The sequence below is a fragment of the Myotis daubentonii genome, chromosome 6, assembly GCF_963259705.1.
Source record: "Myotis daubentonii chromosome 6, mMyoDau2.1, whole genome shotgun sequence".
Taxonomy (NCBI): domain Eukaryota; kingdom Metazoa; phylum Chordata; class Mammalia; order Chiroptera; family Vespertilionidae; genus Myotis; species Myotis daubentonii.
The window spans coordinates 98,985,061-98,999,148 of NC_081845.1; the positions used below are offsets into that span (position 1 = coordinate 98,985,061).

The window sequence follows — 14,088 nt, forward strand, 5'->3', positions numbered from 1 at the left end:
GGGAAGCTGAGTTGGAGAACTGGAATACCGATGGGGGTGTCAGTCAAAAGCCCTGAGGGGTATCCAGGTAAGTCTGCTTAAAGGAACACATACAGGTAATGGAACCTTGCAAACTTTATGTCACTTCCTCAGTGGCAGGACAATACAGAAGCTAGAACTCTGGTCACCAGGCACCACATTCCCGAGACAGGCCCCTATCACCTCACTTGACTGGAGACCTGGGAGAGAGCAGGATGTTCCCCACTGGTCTCCAGATGTCCTTGGTGTGTGCCTCTGGAACAGCTGACAGCAAAACTGTTTCCCTCACGCAGACAGTGGCTCTAGTCTCCCTTCTGACGCCTGCTGACCTTGAGCGGTGTGTAGCCTCAGGTAACTTAGGACAGCCTAGCGTTGGCCAATCCCAGGGAGGCCACGACTGGGGGCACTTGTGAGCACCATATCAGTAGGCCTCAGGGCCTTGCCTCCTACACGCCCTCTACTGGGGATTGAGCTCACAACCCAGGCATGTGTCCTGACCAGGAATCTAACCGTGACCTTCTGGTTCATAGGTTGATGCTCAACCACTGAGCCATGCCAGCCAGGCAGAAGGATTAATTGTATGATAACTTTTAACTTATAAAAACTTACAATAGCTCTAATGCTAGCAATTCTTTAATTTTACAATCAGTTGAAAAGCTTCAGTACTAGCCTGATGCACTGAGAGGAGCAGAATGTCACTCCTGGGCACAGCAGCCGGAAATGTATGATCAGAATCTTACCACAGGGAACATCAGAGAAACCAAGTTCGGGAACGTCTCACAAAGTATCTTGCCTGTACTCTTCAAAAAATGTCCAGGCAATAAAGGAAAAAGCAAGACCAAATTTCAGATAAAGGGAGATTAAAGAAACATGATAACCAAGGGAAACATGTAATTCTATATTGACTTTTGGACCAGATTTTTATTTTTAATGGAATAACTGGACAAATATAAATTAGGTAAAAAATTAGATAACAGTATGTTAATTTCCTGCATCTGATAATTGTACTGTAATTGTATAAGTGAATGTATTATTATTATCATTATTATTATTATTATATGTTTTTATTGACTAGAGAGTGAGAGGCCGCCTCCTGCACTCCCCTCACTGGGGATCAAGCCTGCAACCCGGGCATGTGCCCTGACCAGGAATAGAACTGGTGACCTCTTGATTCATGTGTCAATGTTCAAACACTGAACCATGCCAGCCAGGCTGAATGTCTTATTTTTAAAAAAATTCACACTGAAATGTTTAGTAGTAGTCAAGCATCATGACTGCAATTACCTTAAAATATGCAAAATGATAATTTGTTTATTTAGAAAGAGAAAGCTGATGTGACAAGATGTTAACATGTGGAGACTGTGCATGAAGAAACTATGAGCATTCTCTGTACTGCCCTGGCTGCCGCTGAAGGAGTGACTGGGAGCCTGGGTTGGGGGTGACCCAGGCTGCCCAGGCTTCCTGAAAATGGCCCTTAGCCCCTCACCCAGGCTGGCCATGCCCCCATGGGGTGAGGGTCCTTGCTGGGGGGTGTGGCCAGTCTGCAAACAGCCATCAGCCCCTCACCCAGGCTGGCCACGCCCCCCCCCCCCCCCAGCAGGGACCTTCACCCCATAGGGGTGTGGCTGGCCTGCAAACCACCACAGGCCCCTCACCCAGGCCACCCCATGCTCCAAGGGAACCCCCACCCTGATCCAGGACACCCTTCAGGGCAAACCAGCTGGCCCCCACCAGTGCACCAGGCCTCTATACTAATAAAAGGGTAATATGCTAATTAGACTGGGAGACCTTCCAGGAGACCCTCCGGATATTCTTCTGGACAAAGCCATGGTGGCAGGGCCGAGGTAGAGGCAATTAGAGGCCAAGAGGGGAGGACAGTTGTAGCTGATCAGGCCAGGATGGGACGGCATTTGTGGGTGATCAGGCCACCCCCGCGGCTCCCTTCACCCTCCTGGTTTCAGGCAGGCGGTGCAGCGCTGGGCACAGCCACGGGGTTGGCAGAGTTCCAGCCACAACAGGACGAAGCAGAGGAGCGGGGCTTGGACCTGAGCTCAGCTACTTCATCACTATCACATTTCCCTCCACACTGGCTTCAGCCAGACAGTCCTTCGGAGCGTGTCCTGGCTCTGGAGAAACCCAAGAGTTTCTGGAATAGTTTTGTTTCTTTGATGCAGGGAGGAGAGAACAAAAGGTGGGCTCCCCTTTCTCAGTCACTCTCCCTTGGCGCAAGGTGAACTACGGCACACTGGGCTCCCCAGCCCCAAGCACCAGTGCGGGGAAGGGGATCTCCACAACATCTGCCTGTTCAATTGAGCCAAGGGTTTCATGGGAGTGCCACGGAGGGCTGCATCTACATTTCTGAGTGGCAGATCTATCTCCTAGTGCCCTGGTCGGCAAACTGCAGCTCTTGAGCCACATGCGGCTCTTTGGCCCCTTGAGTGTGGCTCTTCCACAAAATACCACATGCTGGCGTGCACATACAGTGTGATTGAAACTTCGTGGCCCATGCACAGAAGTCGGTTTTTGGCCTGGGTGAGTCTATTTTGAAGAAGCACTGTTGATATTTGGCTCTGTTGACTAATGAGTTTGCCGACCACTGTCCTAGTGTATCCAGGTTCTGTACCAAGAACACGGTGTCACAGGCTGGGAGAGTAAAAGGGAACATGATACACCAGCCCGTTCAGGTGGCGAGCTGATCCCAAGGAGGTGAAGTTACAAGCCCCAGGTCAGCAGCTGGGCACTGGGAGGAGGGAGGGTCCCCCAGCCAAACCACACCTGAGGCAGGTTGTCCCTGAGACCATAATGAGGGGTGCAGTCATGCAGAGCTCAACAAATGTACCCGAAGCCAGAGAAAGGAGCTATGCTTTACATTTAGTTTTTACATATATATTTTTACTAGTGGCCCAGTGCACGAAATTCATGCACATTAAAAGGGAATTAATTAGCAGAGATATTTTAATATTGCTATTTGCCCTTTCTCTATAATAGAAGTGTGAGAGATGAAAGGAAATTAGTAAAATGTATATGAAAATAATATATAAATTTATTAGTAAATAAACAGTAACAAAAGGATATAACAACAGAGGCATGATATATAAACAAAAAAAACATGATATGAAAACAACAAAAACATGATATAAAACAACAGTGATGCAAACAAGGAGTGATAAAGTGATTTAACTTAGTCTAATATCTCCCTGTACACCACATTAAGAGTGAAAACACTTTCAGAGTGCTTGACTAATTTCCCTTGTGATGAAGTATTTAGAACTTTAACTTTAACATCACATGCTCTTCAAACTCAAGAGAAAGCAACATGTAACTGACCATGTGCGAAAACGGGTTCAGGTAGGAATATGCCTACTCTGTCTAGAGTTTGTCCTTGTGATTTATTAATAGTCATCACAAATGCTGGCATCACGGGCAACTGTCATTGAATCAATTTAAATGGGAGGCCAGTGTCAGATGGGGACAAATTAATTCTTGGAATCAGAACAACCTCTCCCTCTGCAGATCCTGTTAATACTTCAGCTTCGATAATGTTAGGTCGTAATCTTTTGATAATAAATCTGGTACCATTACAAAGACCCCATTTACTATTAAGATTTCTCAATAGCATGATGATTGCACCCACTTTCAATTTTAATTTATGACACAGCATTCCCGAAGGAGTAATACTATTAAGAAATTTGATGGCAAAATTTTCCTTTTCAGCATCATCTGTGGAATAAATGGAATCATCACTCAAATATGTGTGAAAATCTCCATCAAGTATATCCAAAATGTCTTCATTTAATTTTTGAACATGCTCATTTTTTGGACAAAGAATTGCACATTTAGATATATTTTTAATATTATCTATAGCAGTGGTTCTCAACCTTGGCTGCACATTAGAATCACCTGGGAATCTTTTAAAAATCCTGATTCCTGGGCTTCATCCTCTGGAAACTGTTTCTTTGTCATGAGGTGGGACCACAACATTAGTAACAATGAAACAGAATTAAAACTTTACTGTGGGGAGCCACTACAGTGTTTTGGATAGGTTCAAGCCTTGGACTGATGAGAGGGCACAGTCCTCTCATTGCCACGTGCAAGTCCCAGCTTGGAGGGACTCAGCTGTAAGCTTGAACCTATGGTCCAAACATGTGGCCCCACATGCCTGAGTGATGTAGGCTTGATAGAGTTCAGGTGCATGTAGTTGAGTAGGACTGCAACCCAGGAGAATGTTGTAAACATCTTGGTCATGCCCTTACTTTGCCTCGTAGCATTTGCTATAAAATAAAGGCATGGCTGTGGGCATGGTCGCTGTCTCTCAGAGAAGCAGCGTCCCACCAAGACCCAGCTTTCATTCTCTTGTCTGTCTTTTCTAAGCCTTTCAGCCACCCCCACTCAGGTTCACCCTTGGCTGTGCTGGTGCAGCACACTTTAGAAAGATATGCCTCCATGCTCCCAAGGTGGGTTCCTGCCTCAAACCCTGCCCTTACAGGAAACAGCTCCGGGAAATAGCTCGGGGGAGGGCGCAGCCTTTGCTAAGACAACCCATGCAGGACTGACTTCTTCAGCTTGGTTGTCATGGTTCTTCTGGTCACGATGAACACCACCCAGGGTTTTTATATAAGTAGATTCTTACACAGAAAAAGAGATTGACTTTACAACAGCAGCCAGGGAAAGGGAAAAAAATCTAGAAAAGTGCCAAAGCAACACAAACTCTGAAGCACCCCGCCCCCTTCCCCCCCCTTGGTTAGAAAGTCATTTCTAATTATGTAACCTGTCTCCCTATCCAGTTAAGAAGAAAAGTGATTCTGCTACAAGGCAGAAAGAACTTTTTGCTGAACCAGTTGTTAAAAACAAGACAACAGGCCCCACATGGAGCAACTTATTGGAAGCCCCATGTCACCAAAAGGAGACAATCACACCTGCAGCCTCTCCCAGAAATGGGAGGGTAAACCAGTCAGAGGAGTGGCCTGGCCAGGACTGTGAGGGCATCTGTCATCCCCCAGGAAATCGTCCTGGGCACAGCCATCCAAGCTCTGCTATAGTACTTCCTTGTTCCCTCCTCCTTCTGCCCAGAACAATCTCTCATTGGCACAGCCTTTGGAGCTCCCTTCTATTGGCTGGATGGGATGCTGCCAGAGCCATGAATCATTGAATAAAGCCAATATCTTTAAAATGTACTCAGTCCAATTCTGTTTTTTAACACTTGAATTTCTTTGGTTCTTAAAAGTTTTCTGGAATGAAACTTCTTTTTCTCAGTGGCTGAACTGAAACTTGTAGCTTATTTTGCAGTTTGAGGAGTCTTATCAGATTAAAAAATATATGACAAATGATGAAGTCTACAGGCAGATCTATGAGTATGAACATTTGGTGGAATACATAAATGCCTTTATGTATTTGATCAAAAACATAGATACGACATAGAGGACATGAAATCTCTTATAGGAAAGTTAGTTAAGCCCAAACTCCTCCTCTTAACAAACTGTCAAATATTTTGTGTTAAAAGGGTGGCTTGATAAAGTTGAAACATTAATTGATAAGTAGTTGCAGGACTTGTGTGCTTTCTTGGGTGAGTTTCTGTTCCAGTTTGTACCTTATTGAAATATTCACAGCTAAACATCTTTTCACTTTCCTGCTTTTTGCTAAGTGTGGATTAAGATCTCAGTAGTTGCTTTTCAAGCTATCACGTGTTAAGTAAAAACGTTTAAACACTACACGAGTTTAACCTGCTCCACAGCCGCTCCAATTCCAGCGGGGACTTGGAAAAAGTGTGCACAAGAAACACGATCTGCCCAGATTGTCCAAAACATTGACGTGCACCTCCCAGGGTTTTTAAACTTCTCACATTCATCTGGAAAAGATAGATGCACTGAAGCTACATTTGCAAGAGCCATTTTTGGCCAAGCTCACCACTCTTAAGTGGTTTTTTAAAGCATTGCCTTCCATTTCTGATACTCTTGACCCCACCTTATTTCACCCACACAAGTCAACTGAAAGGCTTACAACAAAGATTGTGAATAAATTTAAGATTTGGTAAATAGATCCTCCCTTCTTTCTCCAGTTCCCAGAAAGCTATCAAATCTTTTTGGATTCTATCTAGAGAAGAAAAATGGATAGAAATAGACACAGCATTAACTGTGTTACTTATTAAAGTTAATTTCAATCTCACCTACATATACACCAAAATCTTCCCTGCTCTCCCTCCTCTTTCACCAGCCGCAGTAACAAGGGGGGCGGGCACTCCGGGCCCCACAGGAAAATGGATGAAGTTGTTCCTCTCGTTAAGGCGATTCCCCGACTGACCGAGTGTGGGTGGGTGAGCCTACGAGACACACGTTTTTCTCACTAAGCTTTTCAAGGACGGATGCCCAGGTGAGCCGCGCCCAGGCTCCTCCGCAGCTGAAAGGGCTTGTGACGGACCGGAGCGGCCGCCTCCCCTCGGCCGCGGCCGCGCTGACTCCCAGGCGGCTCCCCGAGGCCCGTCGGGTCCCCACACCCAGGTCAGAGGGCGGCGCGCGCACTCCACGCACCAAGCCCGCAGCGCAGGCAGTGGGCGCCCCCTCCCCGACCCCGGACAGCGCCTCCCCACTGGGCCCGCGGATGGGAAGGGCCCTGCGGTCTACCCTCGCGGGCTGCTTTCCGGTAGGCGCGGCGGGGCGGTGGGGGTGACGTGTCCCGCGTGGGGGACATCTGCAGGCGCCCGAGGAGGAGCCCGCCGCGCAGCTGTGCGGGAGGCGGACCCGGACCCGGCGCTGGGAGGGAGGGAGGCGGGAGGAGTGACCGACCAGGAGGGGTGGGCCGGGCCGGGGCTGCCGCGCTGCTCCCCGAGTTGTGGCTGGTGTAGAGCGACCTGGGTCAGCTCAGCCCTCCCGGGAGGGGTCCTTGCTGGCACTTCCCCAGCTTATTCCTCCGGCGATTAGCTTTCTTTTCGGGGCCCGCTTCTTTGCTAGAAAATCACTTTCCAGTCATTGCAATGATTATCTGTCATCTAAAAGGAAATACATTTTTGATAATGTTTTGTTGTTTAATATCTGTTTGGCACTCTAGTAACAAGGGCTTATTGAAACAATGCAGATTGGTTTAGGTTTCATTTCACAAAATAGGTTAATAATTTAGTTTATTTTGTACTAAATTGTGCCTGACACATAGACTATAATGAAGTTTCTGAATAAGAAATGAGAAACTATTTTCTTGAGATAATGCTTCAAAATATCTTTCACGTCTAAAAGAGTAAAAAAAAAAAAACAACAACCAAAAACAGCTGCTTGACCTGCTTTCTGTCTTCTATTTTTAATTTTCTTTGTTTTTCTTTTTGGCAGTTTGCTGAAGTGGTTTAAAAATCAAAGATTTGACCAGGCCAGTGTTCCTCAGTGTTTGAGCATCAGCTCATGAACCAGGGGGTCACAGTTTGATTCTATAGTCAGGGGACTCTCTCATCACTGGTGTTTCTATCTCTCTCTCCCTCTACCTTCCACTCTCTCAAATTAATAAACGTATATTTTGAAAAAATAGTTTTGAACATGCCCAGATTTTAAAAAAACAACAATAGCCGAAACAGGTTTGGCTCAGTGGATAGAGCATCGGCTTGCGGACTGAAAGGTCCCAGGTTCGATTCTGGTCAAGGGGATGTACCTGGGTTGCGGGCACATCCCCAATAGGGAGTGTGCAGGAGGCAGCTGATCGATGTTTCTCTCTCATCGATGTTTCTAACTCTCTATCTCTCGCCCTTCCTCTCTGTAAAAAATCAATAAAATATATTTTTTAAAAAATTAAAAAAACAACAACACACACACAATTGGAACATAGTAATGATCTTGAATGGTCATTTTTCTTCAGTGAATCATTCAGCAAACATGTATTATGTGCTCACAGGGTCTACAAAGGTGAGTAAGGCAGGTCGAAGTCCAGCCATAGATCTAAAGCCGCCTGCGGAAAAGCAGACTGTAGACAATTGAAATTACTTCTGTATTTTCAGATGCTTGTTGTTAAGAAGCATCTTCAGCCCTAGCTGGTTTAGCTCAGTGGATAAAGCCTCGGCATGAGGACTGAAGGGTCCCGGGTTTGATTTCAGTCAAAGGCACATGCCCCGGTTGTGGGTTTGGTCCCCAGTAGGGGACATGTAGGAGGCAGCCGATCAATGATTGTTGGGGTCCAACCCCAACAGGTCCAGGGGTCCCCAAAGGTGTGGACGGAGTCGGTGAAGAAGGAATGACAGAGGCAGCATTCAGGTGATCATCATAGCCGGGTAGTCTTGTCAGGGTCTCCAGCCAGGTTCTGTAGCCAGTTCTCCAGCCAAGTTCTGTCTAGGATCTCCAGCCAGGTTCTGTAGCCATGTTCTCTCGCTAGGTTCTCCAGCCAGGTTCGGTCGCCAGGTTCTGTAGCCGGGTTCTTCAGCCAGGTTCTGTCTAGGTTCTCCAACCAAGTTCTGTAGCCAGGTTCTGTCCAGGATCTTTTGCCATGTTCTCTCGCTAGGTTCTGTCTCTAGGTTCTGTGTGTTCTGTGTCTAGGTTCTGTGTCTAGGTTCTGTGTCTAGGTTCTGTGTCCTGTTGTCTTGTTACATCTGTATTTATACCAGTTGATTCCAATCCTATCAATCTCTATTCCAAAGGTTAGGGCGTTTATCTCCATTCCAGGGAGTAAAGATTATGTAGCTTAAGCATGATTGTTCGTAGTTAAAGTGATTAATTACCCGCCTGGCACTTAGTTAAGGGGCTTTATTCCCTCCCTAACTTCAGGGGAAAATCCCTACGTGGGGAAACAACCTTTCTTAGAGAGGTGACCTTGGTTAAAACACATAGTGCCAAGAAGGTGAGCAAACATATTAAGAACAGTATGCCATATATGCCAGGTCCCTTGAGACAGCAAAGATGGACCGGCTCCCGGCAAATGATTCTCTCTCATCATTGATGTTTCTATCACTCTCTCTCTTCCTTCCTCTCTGAAATCAATCTCAACTGCCCTCCCCTGCTGGCCTGATTGCCCCCAACTGCCCTCCCCTGCTGGCCTGATCACTCCTAACCCTCTGCCTCAGCCCCGCCACCTGTGGCTTTGTCTGGAAGGAAGGCAGGACGACTGGAAGATGTCCTGTCCACCTAGTCTAATTAGCATATTACCCTTTTATTAGTATAGATTATATTTTTACAACTAAGGTTTTTTTATTGTCTATGTAAAATTATCAGTATACATTTTTTTCTTGCTTTACTTCTTTTTATGGCTTCTCTATCTGTTTCAGACCTCATTTGAAGGTATTACAGCTGATGGCAATTACTCTTCTTATACTATAAAAGGTAGTGTGTCTACTGAGATTATATTTGTAGCAATGTTGAGTTTTACAAAAATTTCAAAAGGTTTATTAGATAAATATCACTTTGTTCTAGTTTAAAGATAATATAATTTATGGTTACTCAACACATGGTAAATGATACTCATCAATCCAAGGCATTCATGATTATGATATTTTGCCAACTCTTCAGCTGAGCTAATATGCACAATATAATCAGGTAATGTGTCAGCCAGTAAAATATTTCTTATTGCTTCCTTAACTACTGAAGCTACAGTTCCAGTTACCCGCTACTGAGTAACAACCCATACCAAAGCCGTGGCTTAAAACAGCAGGATGCGGGGGCAGGCTGCGGTGGTGCTGGTTCTTGGCAGGTGGAGAAGGGGGCTGCCCCAGACACGGGCATCTGCTCCTGGTGAGCTGCCAGCCTCCCTTCTGGTTACCCATGTCCCTGACCTTTAGCTCCTGTAAGAACTTGGTTTTGCAGATTCCTGCGGTCATTGTGGGTGTGAAGTCTGTGTTGCCTTTGTTTCCTGCCCCTGAGTTTGTAGATAAAGGTGCGAAAACTCCAGGAACTGTGACAGTAGCACTAATGCAGGCTTGCTCTGCCCTCTGTGCCTCTGACTTCACAGAAATGGCCAACCACATGTTACATTTCACATACTGACCTCTTTAAGGACACATCCACGTACATAAAGTAAACTTGGAGAAATCTCACTACCGAACTTCTGTGTTGCAGAAGACACTTTGGCATAAAAGCCTCTCAGAAAATACGTTTTCTAAAGGAATAGAAATGGAGTGAGTGACAGTGCAGTGTGTTTGTGGGTAGAGCCTGTTTTCTCTGTTCCTCAAGGGCCGGTGACAGGCTGTACCGCCCAATTGCAGCCGCACCTCCATCACTGCCACAGGCATGTGTTAGGTGAACCTGAGAGGCTGGTCAGCTTATACCCTCCCCCCTCACCCCCTGGGTGTACAGAGGGCTCCCTGGTGCTCTGTGTCCTGTAGGCCTGAGGGGGTGAGAGCAGAGGAAGGGGGAGAGGACACAGCTTTGTCCAGGTAGCTAATTGGTCTGTTTGTAGTGTCTTCATTTTACGTTCTGTTTTATTAACGTGTATTTTTACTGGAAATCACCCAAGTCCTCCAGGTTTCCAGGTTGATGCAATAGGTTTCTCTTATTTTACTTTTAATTTCTCCTCTTTCTGGTTTTCTACAGAATTGTAACAGTTATGAACAAATACTGATACATTATTGTCAACTTAAGTCTCCATTTTATTTAGGCTCCCACAGTCCAGGCTCAGGCTCAGTCCTGACACGTCTTTTAATTACTCTCCAGTCTCCCAGCTGGGTGGGTGCTGTGCTAGGACACGGGTGGGGGGAGAAATGCGCTGCCAGGGTCCGTGCTGTGCAGACCGCAGGGACTGCTTGGGGAGGCACGTGGGCAGCTCTGACACACGCCAAGTGACAGGATCCGGTCCTCACTGAGAAAGGTCGGCTGGTCACAGCGTGGAGGTGGGACTGGACGAGAGGGGACAGGAAACCGAGCAGTGGGCTGGCTGGTGAGCGTGGTGCTGGCCGAGCTGAGGCAGGGTCGGGGTTGGCAGAGGACCAGGGAGTGAGGACCAGAGAGGCGCGGTCAGCACTGTCCTGAGGATGGAGCCAGCAGGGGTGTGGGAGCTGGAATCAGGGGCAGTGGCCATTTGGACCCCAATAGGAGAGCGCATTCTGCTGAAAGGAGACTATTTGCTAACCTCTGGATCTATTGGCCTCGAAGGAAGGACAGGTCTAAGAAGGGAGACAGGAGAGTGCTGATCCACGCTGGGCAGCAGCCAACGGCACCACCTCACTGAGTCCTTCCAGCCACCCAGAGGGAGCGTTGTCCTCATCTGACAGGGAAGACTGAGTCTCCATTCTCTGTCTGAAGCCGCACAGCCGGGAGGTGGTGGGGCCAGAAGCCGGCTCTGTGCTGTCGGGCTCAGGCCCTGACCCGCAAGGACCTGGGCTCCACTAGGAGCTGCCAGGAAGCTCTTGTCAGGCGAGGTCTCAGGAAGGGGTGTGGGCAGAAGCAGACCTGCTGTGGCCAGGAGCACAGCTTTCCAACCCTGGAGGAGCCAGGCCCACGTGGCTCAGGGGCTGGCATCGTCCTGCGCGTCAGGAGGCCCCAGTCCACTCCTGGTCAGGGCACGTGTGGGTTTCAGGCGTGGTCCCCAGTGTTAACATAAAAAAACAACATTGAAACCTGTAAAGAATTTTTGTGAGTTTATTTGAGCCAAACTGTCAACATATGCCAGGAAGCAGAACCTCAATGAATTGAGATAATGCTCCGGAGAATGGCGGGGTTACATTTGTATTTATACATTGCAATCAAAGGATGGACTTAGGTGGGTTACATGAAATTCATTGGTGATAGATTAAGGAGGAGGGATAAAGCAAAGGAGGGAAACCCCTGGGATTGGATAAAAAGTAAAACGATGGACACAGAATCCCAGCAACAACACAGAGCAAGGTAACGATTAAAGAACCAGCTCTGGATAGGACTAAGGCGAGCCAGACTGACGAGTAGAAGAACCTAAGGACCTTCACTACTGCAATTTTTTTTTTCTTTTTTCACCTTTTAACTAAGAAACCATTTTTTTCTTCTTTTTCCATCACCTGATTTTACCTTTTAATTACTACATTTTTATTTTTAACCAGTATTATTACTGCTACCATTTTACCATTTTTTAAAGTGCCATTTTATTTTCTCTTTATTTTATTTTGGGATTAGTGTTCTCCATTCTATTTTCATCGTTCCTTTAGCATCAATTTTCCCTACCTCAATTTTACCTCTATGCTAAAACCCTCTCCCTCACTTTTCCCCTTTTGTTGTCCTGTTTCTCTTATCCTATTCCTGCTTTAGATTTTCCCTATTCCTTCTGTTTACCTCCTGTCAAAATTTCACCCTACTTATATATCCTATTTCCAATCCACTACTCTAAATCCTTATACACACATCCCTTATCTTTCTTCACTATCCAAAATTTTTTTTCTTCTTCTTTTATCTTTCTATTGTTTTGTTGCTGTTTGCTTGATTGTTGAGTATATTTTTTGTTGTTGTTTGTTTGTTTGTTTGTTTTGTGTGTGTGTGCGTGTGTGTGTGTGTGTGTGTGTTTTTAGGACTGGTTGTGAGGCTATTTGTCTTTTTCTTTTTCTTTTTTTCTGCTGGTTTTTCCCCTCCCTCCACCCGGCACCCCCCCCATCCCCCCCGGTTACTTTTGTGCTTCTGTTTTCCCTTGCCTCTCTTGATATTATTGGTTGTTTCTAGTTTGCATTCATCTCCAGGGAACTGTTGCTGAAATTTGTTGGGATTAGTGGTGGTTCTATAGGAGTTTTCTCCTCATATAAATAGTCTCTTCCCCTCTTCTACTTCAGTCTCTCTTTTGGCTCTTTTTTTTTCTTCTTTTTTTTCTTTTTCTTTCTTTCCCCCCTCCCCTCCTTTTTCCAATTTCATTTTTGCACTCCCCCCCCACTTTTCTTTTATTTTCTTTTTTCTTTTTTATCTTTTTCTCTTCCTTCTTCCTTATACCCTAATTCTCTTAATTCAGGTGGTCACCTTTATGTGGGGTTATTAATATCGTGAGTATATTTGTGTTTAGTGCCTGGTACGTGGTGCCTTGTTGTGTTGTATTTTGTGCCTTTAAATCAACGCAGCAGATCTAAGCAACAGCAGCCTCCTGAGCACCACACCCTCTGCCTGCGGAACAGCAGCTGTACGTGAAGCCTCCCCCCACCAGCCAGAAGAGCCACCACAGCTGTGGACAGCACCCACCAGAGGAGCTGCTTCCAACTGAGGAGCAGCTGCTACCGCAACCGGCTGAGGAGCAACCACAGCCCAAGGAGCCACTGCCACCCAGGGAGCAGCCACTGAACGACTCAACGTCTACATATGTCAGTGAGATCAAACATGGGTAGACAAAGAAACGCCCAAAGGAAAGAAAAGGAGGACTCTCCAGAAAAGCAGCTAAGTGATACAGAGGCATGCAACATGACAGAAAAAGAATTCAGAGTAAGGGTCCTAGAGTGCATAAACCGGATGGAGGAAAAAATCAATAACATATGCCAAAAGCTAGAAGAAACAGATGAAAAAGTCAACAACTTAAGTAAGACCCAAGAAGAAATGAAGAGCGATATAGCTGCAATAAAAAAACACCATGGAAAGTATCAACAGTAGATTAGGAGAAGCAGAGGACCGAATTAGTGAATTAGAAGACAAGGAAGCAAAACACACCCAAACTGTACTGCAATTGGAGAAAAAAATTAAAACACAGGAGGAGAGCCTAAGAGAGATTTGGGACAACATGAAACAAAACATCATATGAATAATAGGGGTGCCAGAACAACAGAAAGATGAACAAGACTAGAAAACCTACTTGAAGAAATAATATCAGAAAACTTCCCTGAGGTGGGGAAGAAAAAAGTCACACAAGCCCAGAGAGTCCCAAACAAGGTGAACCCGAAAAGACCCACACCAAGACACATCATAATTACCATGGCAAATGTTCAGGACAAAGAGAGAATCTTACAGGCTGCAAGAGAGAGACGGAAAGTTACATACAAGGGATCTCCCATTAGACTGTCAAATGATTTCTCAACAGAAACACATCAGGCCAAGCATCTTCTCAGACCACGATGGGATAATACTAGATTTAAACTACAATAAAAACAATCCAAAATACTCAAACACTTGGAAGCTGAATAGCATGTTATTAAATACTAGAGGCCCGGTGCACAAAAATTTGTGCACTCCGTGGGTAAGGGGG

General features: G+C 46.0%; 1 long non-coding RNA gene across 1 annotated transcript in view; it reads left to right on the forward strand.

Annotated features, from left to right (window-relative positions):
• The window catches only part of LOC132237566 (uncharacterized), a 228,501-nt gene extending 219,801 nt beyond the window's left edge, over positions 1-8,700 (forward strand). Inside the window, exon 3 of the long non-coding RNA XR_009453552.1 lies at positions 8,333-8,700. This is a non-coding gene — a long non-coding RNA (uncharacterized LOC132237566). The remainder of the gene's footprint in view (positions 1-8,332) is intronic.
• The last annotated feature ends 5,388 nt before the right edge of the window (positions 8,701-14,088 follow it).